We start from the raw sequence: 8,643 nt of genomic DNA, 5'->3' as shown, positions 1-8,643 counted from the left end.
GCTAGAAAGGTTGTCAATCATACTAACATAATGAAACATGATGAATAAATGAAAGTAATTAGCAATAATTAAAAAGGGATTAAGAGATTATACCTACTAATGATTCCAATAATAAAGATGCAAAGAATAATAGAAGAACTTGATGATTGATGGAAGGTTGTCAATCTCCCAATAAACCCAATAATCTTCTAATTACCCAAAATAAAGGAAGAACAAGAGAGAGATTGAAGAACTAAAACTTGGATTAAAACTTGATTAATACTTGATTACAATATTGAAGAGAGATTTGATTGATATTAACTACTCTAATTATTGATAAGAAGAACATGCTCCTCTAATTAGACTAATGGGGTATTTATAGTGAAAATTAGGGAGGATGCATTAGGGTTAACTAAGGGCTAAACTAGTAATTACACTTTTTAAGTTGAGCAAGGAGACTCCGGTATTGTCCGAGAGAAGGGCTTCTCTTATCGTGGCTTGAAGAACGAAAAACGTCTTTGTCTTTTGAAATCCGTGCGGATGGGAGTCGGGACGGCCGGATCTGGGCTGGAGAATCCGAGCGGATTCTTGGTCAAGACGCTCGGATTGGCGACGGGGAATCCGAGCGGATTCCTTTGAAGGACGCTCGGATTGGCGAGGGCGGACGGACAGATTGTGTACAATCCGTTCGGATTGTCCGCAGCAGACTTTTCTTCTTCTTTTCTTCATGAATTCCTTGGGGATTTCCTTGGGGACTCAAGGATCCTTTTCTCAACAATGCTCTTCTACTATAATATGTACAAAGGCCTTCTAGTCTTGTCTCTCCTTGATGCTTGGTCATTGAATACAATCAATTTAGCCTCGTTTTGCCATGAAAATGCAAGATTCTTACTCCTTTCCTACCAAGGGATCAAAATCTCAAAGAATATGCAAAACAAAGAACTAAAGATAAGAAATGACCCAAATAGGCACTAAAAAGCATGGAAACAATGGTAATTCGGGGCTAAATATGCGCCAATTATGGTCGCATCAAATATCCCCAAACCGAACCTTTGCTCGTCCCGAGTAAAGAGGTGACAAAGACTAGGACCAATACTAACCTAACCTAATAATAATAGCCGATATGAGACAATTAGCGGGTCTCACTCCGCCCCTTCAACTCACAACAAGACAACCATGAGGTAGGATGCCTTCTTGCAAGGCAAGGTGGGTCTTGCCAAAATGGCGACACATCCAAACATTAAGCACACAAAAACACATAATGGATGCATCTACAAAAAGAATAGCCACTTTCTTCATCTAAGTGGCGGAAATTATCTACAAGGGAAGCAATTCAAGGGTACACAATCCTTCATAGATGCAATTTGTTCAAACTACTAAGCCTAGAAGGATACCAATAAATCACCTCCAAAAGGTGTCAAGCTAGGGTACCTTTGTCCTCAATCGTTAAATGCTTTTGTCAAGAGTAGACTCCCTATGGTGTTAGAAACACTGGAGGATCGCGGAATTCCCCCTCTTGCCTAGACAAGAAGAAGGGTCGTCCCCTCTCTACCATGCACAAAAATGGATATGATGGATAAAGGGATCGATAGTAATTGAGTTTCATTTTGGGAGTTTGCTTTTATTTTTGTTTTTCCCCCCAATTTCTTGTGGCATATAACATTTTGAGAACACTTTCTTTGCCATTTCTTTTGATTTTTGGCATTTCAATACTTGACAACTTTTTTGCATTTCTTTTTGAACATTTTCAAAGTCACCCCAATTAGTAACGAGGGTGCCTTGTATTTGAAGCATAGGAGTTCTATTTTTGCTCCTCTTTTCATTTGATGCATTTTTGCAAACTTTGTTTCACTTTTCATTTCATTGAACTCAAATTGATTTCTTTTTGTGCCCATTCCCTTTGATGACAAAAATGTGGTAGAACATGGATGAATGATAGAAGTATGCATGGTTTCAAGGGTCACCTTGGAATAAACGGTAGCCAAGGAGTTATCACACCACAAGGTACTCTTGACTAGGCCTTAAACCATGGGTCAAAGGATACTAGGATGACACATCCTAGGGTGTTTTACAAGCATTCTAACAAGCAAAGTCTTAAGAATAAAAAGCATCTACTAGGGCATATATACACTTGTCAAGCTTCCCAAATAGACGGTTTCGCAAAATTTTTCTAACATGCAAACTACATGCCATGATGCAACTAACATTTATACATCCTAATGCAAATGATTCTACCAACTAACATGCCATATAAACTAAATGCAAGTCCTAAGTTCACATTGTTTTTACCGCATCAATCAAAATAAAGCCACATAGTCATTAACATAGAGAGGAAAAAGGAGATTGGAAAGATCATACCATGCGGTCTTCAATATCCTCATGTCTCGGATGTGGCGTAGTCGATCAAAGTGAACAAGGATAAACAAACACAATATATACAAGACAATATATACAAAGGAAATGAACTTGTTTTTGGTTTTTCAATTTTTTTCAATTTTTTTTGATTTTTTTGAAAATTTTCAATTTTTATGGGTTTTGAATAAAAGTTAAGTGTTAGAATTCCCATCCCCACACTAATATGGGCATTGTCCTCAATGGCCAAAATGATGGAAATTATGCAAAATGATGCATGATTTCTATACTAAATGCAATTCTACACTAAGCTATACTACATGATGCATGGTTTTTGTTATGACGGAGAGGATAATTTAGATTACCTCCCGTTGTGTATGCATTAACTTCCCCAAACCAAATAAGACACTATTGCTAATGTCAAAGCATGGGTATAGTTCATGCACACACTATGCTATGCATGAAATTAGATTGTCATTTTGGATTTTCAAAAAATGGGAACAATAAAGAACACCTCAATGGTACCGAGGTGTGAGTCCTTTGATGTTGCTAGGATTCCTCCAACAATGATCAAAATGAAATAAAATACAAAGAGATATAGACATACCATGGGAGTGTAGGAGTCTCCAAGGCTAGTCTTCCATCATGCTATCATCATCACCACTTCCCTCATGAGAAGTGGTCACATTGCCACTTTCCTTGGCACTTTCTTCATCACTTTCCTCATCATCATCTTCACCATCTCCTTCATCATCTCCACTTGCTTCTTCCTCAATGTTATCATCAAATTCTTCACCATTTCCAACAACCTCATTGTCTTCCACCACGTCCCTAGATGCACCCGGAAATAAGGCTTCTCTATCCGCCCAACTAGGCAAAGGACAAGATGGATCAAGGAGTCCTTGCCTAGCTAGATGTAAGAGGGGAGGATATTGAGCCAAATAAGCATTCTTCCGATCTTCATAAGCTTGCTTGTGCATGGCTTGCATAAGAAGAGTGACATAGTCTTTTCCAATTTCAACTCCTTGCGGTTTGAACTCTTCATATTCATAGGGGTAAGGTGGTATGACAATGGAAGAGGAGGGAGTTTCATGATCACCCTTTTGTTGTTGAATGATGTACTCGGCTTCCTTGGATAGGGGAAGTAAATAGTTGGCCCGGTGGACACTAAGACGGCAAATCTTGGCGGGTAAAGTGAATGATCGAGCCTCACTAGTAAGCCACCCATACTTGTTGTCAAGGGGATTGTGAGCAACCCACTTAAACTTGTTAATCATGATGGACATATCAATAAGATGGCCACCTTCCTTTGCCTTGTACTTGCTATCCTTATTGAAATTAGGATCAAAGTGCTTGGCTAGGACCGTGACAAGGCCGCCATTAACAATAACGGTTTGACCCTTCTTCCCACTATCTACATGGAGCCATCTATCAACCAATAGCCTCAAAGAATTGTAAGGCTTGGTGTGAATTCTTCCAATATTCAAAGTTGATTCAAGGAGAATAAAATCGAGTCCCGTGAAATGATTGGTGTCTTTCCTAGCAATTATGGTATTTCCCACAACTTTGTGCCATACTCTTATGCCCGGATGATGGACCAAAAGAGAACGACAAGCATGAAAATCTTCAAATTTCTTCCCGGAGATTGCCTCCCAAAGAGGCTCGGGGTCATACTTACCATATTTGCTTATAATATTTATGTTCATCGCTAAGACCCAAAATTCCACCCAATTCCGGAAAGGTAATGCGTCTACTAGTGTTAGCTAGACGAAACTCAATATTTTCCCTATTCTCAACTTTTGTCACTTTTAAAGAACTTAAGAATTCCAAGACAAGGGAGGGGTATGTTACTTCCTTCATTTCAAACAATTTCTTCAAACCCATGGCATTGAAAAAGACTCTTGTTTGTTCAAGAACACCTAACTTCTCTAAAGCATCTTGACATATGAATTTGGTGGATTGGATTTGTTTCATAGCAAACTTGACAAATGTATTTCTATGGGTATCGGAGATGAAAGTTACCTCCGGATAATGTAAGAGTTGATCGATTACCGGAGTAGAAGGTGATGCTCCCATAGAAATTTGTTGTTGTTGCACTTCCAAGCTTGGTGTTGCTACCACCATTGTCAAAGCTTTCTTTGTTTGTAGAGCTTTTTGCCTTTGAGAGAGAGCCTTTGCTTTTGGTGCCTTTGTTGCTCCCTTTGTTCTTGCCATTTGATGAACTAACCAAGTAAAGAGTCAAAAATCTTCAATTTGTAGAATGCCCAAATCGATTTGAAGGTGAAAGGCCTTGCCTTTATGAAATCAAAAATCGACTCAAAGGTGAAGATTTTGTGCTTGGTTTTGATTGTTATTGAAGATGGAGTGATTGATTTGTTGTTTGAAGGATGGTTTGATTTCATTTTGGTGAGTTTTGTTGAGGGTTTTTGTTTTTGAGATGGAGAGGATGAGGGTTTTGTTGTTATGGGTAGTGTTTATGAATGAATGAATGAATGAATGAAGGTGGGATGGGTATTTAAAGAGCTCGACATTTTCAAAACGCAGGGACAATCCGTGCGGATTGGGCGCAATCCGTGCGGATTCTTCAGCTTCAAAAATTTCAAAATCCCGCCTAGAGACGGGCGGATTACGGGAATCCGCTCGGATTCTTTTTGTGAGACGGGCGGATTTTGTGCGGGACGGACGGATTTCTATCCGAGATTTTTCTTTGTTTTTCCCAACTGCAAGAAGACTCGGGCGTCTTGTTCACAAGACGGACGGATTACTCGTGAGACGGGCGTCTTTCCGAAAATCCGCCGGATTCTTCAACAGTCAAGAAATTTGCAATTTCAGCTCAGCCCAAGACGGGCGTCTTCTCAGCAGGACGCTCGGATCTTCTTCAGACGGGCGGATTCTCAGGAATCCGCTCGGATTGGTCCTTGTGTACACCGATTCAGTTCCATCCGTGCACAAACGCATTCCCTTATCATTCTTTCTTTCAGATCTTGTGTTCTTCATTGTGGGGGCACTACTAAGACATGAATAGCCTAGGCAATTGCCATCCCCACACTAAGGTAAAGCACTACACATCAATTAAAATTTTTAATCCCTCCCTCACTTCTCTCTTTTCATGACAATTATTTTGATCAAAGTAAATAAAATCCAAAAATGACAAAAATGCAATACAAAAATTGAAAAGTAAGTTAGGGAGTTAGAAATATTTACAAGTGGTGGTTTAGGGAGGACTCCACCAAACTCTCATTCTTGATGAGATGTCAAGGGGGCATGTTCAAGGTGTTGTTGATGTTGCTCAACACCTTGAAGAAGTAATCAAAAGCTTGTTCATTGTTGTGGTAGAGGTCCTCAATAGACCGTGGCTCTTGTTGTTGATCATGATCGATGGCATGCCCAATGTAGAGATTAAAGATCCCTTCAAATTCGTCGTCCCAAAGACCACAAACTTCATTGAGTTGATCATTGAAAATCTCTTGCTTAGATGGAGACAACTCTCCCAATTTCTTCTCTTGGCCAATGAGGCCATCATCTTCTTCCTTGGTTGATTTTGATGAGCTTTGCAAGCTCTCCTTGTCACAATTCACTTGCTCTTTGAATGGAGCATCTTCAATTTTCTTCCTCCATTGGAGTTCCGATTTCTTCCTTTCATCTTTCCGGCTATAATGATCAATCATGAAACATGGCTCATGCAAACGAGGAGCTCTCATGGTCTTGTCAAGATTAAAAGTTATGCTTTCATCTCCCACTTCTAGAGTGAGCTCTCCATGTTTCACATCAATCACCGCACCCGCGGTGTGTAGGAAAGGTCTTCCTAAGATGATTGGAATGTTGGAATCTTCCTCCATATCAACAATGACAAGTCTACCGGGATGAAAAACTTCCCAATTCGCACGGGGACATCTTCCCATATCCCTAATGGTGTCTTCGTCGATCTATCGGCCATTTGAAGAGTGATATTGGTGCACTTAAGCTCTCCCATTCCCAACCTTTTACTTACCGAGTACGGCATGACACTCACACTAGCCCCTAGATCACATAAGGCTTTGTTGATCGTTGTGTCGCCAATGGTACACGGTATTGAGAAGCTTCCCGGATCCTTTAACTTTGGAGGTGAACTCCCTTGAAGTATTGCACTACTCACCTTAGTGAAAGCGATAGTCTCAAGTTTCCGGATCGACTTCTTCTTTGTGAGGATATCTTTCATGTACTTTGCATAGGCCGGAACGTGATTGATTAATTCCGTGAAAGGAATTGAGACTTCTAAGTTCTTCACAATTTCCATGAACTTTCCAAGTTGATCATCAAATTTGGGCTTGGCTTGACGACTTGGAAAAGGAAGTCTAACCACAATGGGCTCCTTCTCTTTGGCTTTGTCTTCATTTTTCTTTGAACTTTCTTCTTTTGATGATTCCCCTTCTTTGGGACTTTGCACAACAACTTCATTTTCACTAGCTTTCACAACTTCATTCTCAACTTGCTCCTTTGGTGCTTCATATCTTGTACCACTTCTCAAGTGAATGGCACTAACCGTTTCATGTCTAGGGGGATTACTTTGAGGTGGTAATTGCCCCTTTTGTCTTTGTGAGCTTGAAGATGCTAGTTGAGTCAATTGTGTTTCCAACATCTTGGTGTGAGCTAGAATGTTGTTGATGGTGGTATCTTTTGCTTGGCTATCTTTTTGCATTTGAGTGAAAAATTCTTGTTGATTCTTTTGCATTTGGAGGACCGCTTTTTGGACATCAAAACCTTGGTCATTTTGGTGATTGTATGGATTTTGATTTTGGTAACCTTGGTTTTGATTGTAAAAGGGTCTTTGATTTTGATTTCTCATGGGTGGTGGAGTGTATGTTGTTTGAGGGTTTTGAACATTTTGGCTTTTGTATGAGAGATTTGGATGGAACTTGGTGTTTTCATTGTAGAAATTTGAATAAGGGGTACCACTTTTGTAAGCTTGGAAAGCATTAACTTGTTTGGTTGTTCCCCTACATTCACTTGAGTCATGACCCAAGGTTCCACAATTCTCACATATCCCACTTGGGATTGATGAGGATGCCGTCATGGCATTGACATGATGCTTTGATGTTTTTGATTTTTCCTCAAGCCTAGCCATAGCTTGTTCAAACTTCAAGTTGATTGTGTCAATGTGAGCACTAAGTTGAGCACCTAATTGAGTCACGGTGTCCACTTCATACTTTCCTCCTCTAGTAGCCTTGCGAGGCCTACTATATTGTGAATTATGGACCGCCATTTCCTCAATCTTGTTCCATGTTTGATTGTCATCAACTTCGGTGAACATTCCATTTGATCCCATATTGAGAATGTTCCTTGAATCTTCATATAAACCATTCCAAAATTGTTGCACTAAAAACCATTCGCTAAGTCCATGGTGAGGACATGAGCGACAAATACCTTTGAACCGCTCCCAAGCTTCATACAAAGATTCTTCATCCCTTTGCTTAAAACCCGTAATTTGAGCTCTTAGCATGTTAGTCTTTTCCGGTGGGTAGAATTTTTTGTAGAAAGCTAGAGCTAGCTTCTTCCAAGAATCTATTCCAAGGGTGGCCTTATCAAGGCCCTTCAACCATTGCTTTGCGGGGCCGATTAACGAAAAAGGAAATAAGACCCATCTTATTTGGTCTTGAGTCACGCCCGTTTGAGAGATAGCTTCACAATAATCGCAAAAGGTTTCCATATGAGAATGAGGGTCCTCACTAGGCATTCCCCCGAATTGGCTCCTCTCAACTAGTTGGATGAAGGCGGACTTGGCAATAAAGTTTCCGGTGAGATGTTGTGGGGTAGGAGTACCATTTGGTAGATCCTCCTCGGTGGGTATAGAGTGTGACGAGAATTTAGGCATTGTAGGTGGATTTTGTGGGGTATTGTTTAATGGGTTCTCTTCTCCTTCTATTGCGAAAGGATTGACAAACTCACTAGTGGGTTGAACAACTTCACCAACACCTCCCAAATTCCTCCTAACAAGTCTCCTATTATTCGTCAAGGTTCTTTCGATTTCACGGTCAAAAGGTAACAAATTTCTTTGTAACCTTCTAGACATGCAAAATATCAAACAACTCGAAAACAATTAGAACAAACCTTGAGGAGTTTTACTTCCCCAAGGTGAAAAAGACACAACTAAAAACAATAAAAGAAATCTTAAATCAATTAAACACCGTCCCCGGCAACGGCGCCATTTTTGATCGGAGCCATTTGGTGTTCACAATTAAGCATATGTGGTCGTTGGTCAATGGTCGATACAAAACACAATTTATACTCCACGAGCAACTCTACAATTAGTAAAGAGGCAAGTAAAGGTCGGAT

General features: G+C 40.1%; 1 non-coding gene across 1 annotated transcript; it reads left to right on the top strand.

The window, feature by feature from the left end:
- Nucleotides 1-7,703: 7,703 nt before the first annotated feature.
- LOC141602802 (small nucleolar RNA R71) lies at nt 7,704-7,810 on the top strand. The gene has a single exon (XR_012524711.1). It is a non-coding gene; the product is annotated as a small nucleolar RNA R71 (small nucleolar RNA).
- The last annotated feature ends 833 nt before the right edge of the window (nt 7,811-8,643 follow it).

Source organism: Silene latifolia, chromosome 9 (assembly GCF_048544455.1).
Source record: "Silene latifolia isolate original U9 population chromosome 9, ASM4854445v1, whole genome shotgun sequence".
Lineage (NCBI taxonomy): Eukaryota > Viridiplantae > Streptophyta > Magnoliopsida > Caryophyllales > Caryophyllaceae > Silene > Silene latifolia.
Note: the sequence above shows the minus strand (reverse complement) of the source record. Positions and strands in the feature narration are given on the sequence as shown.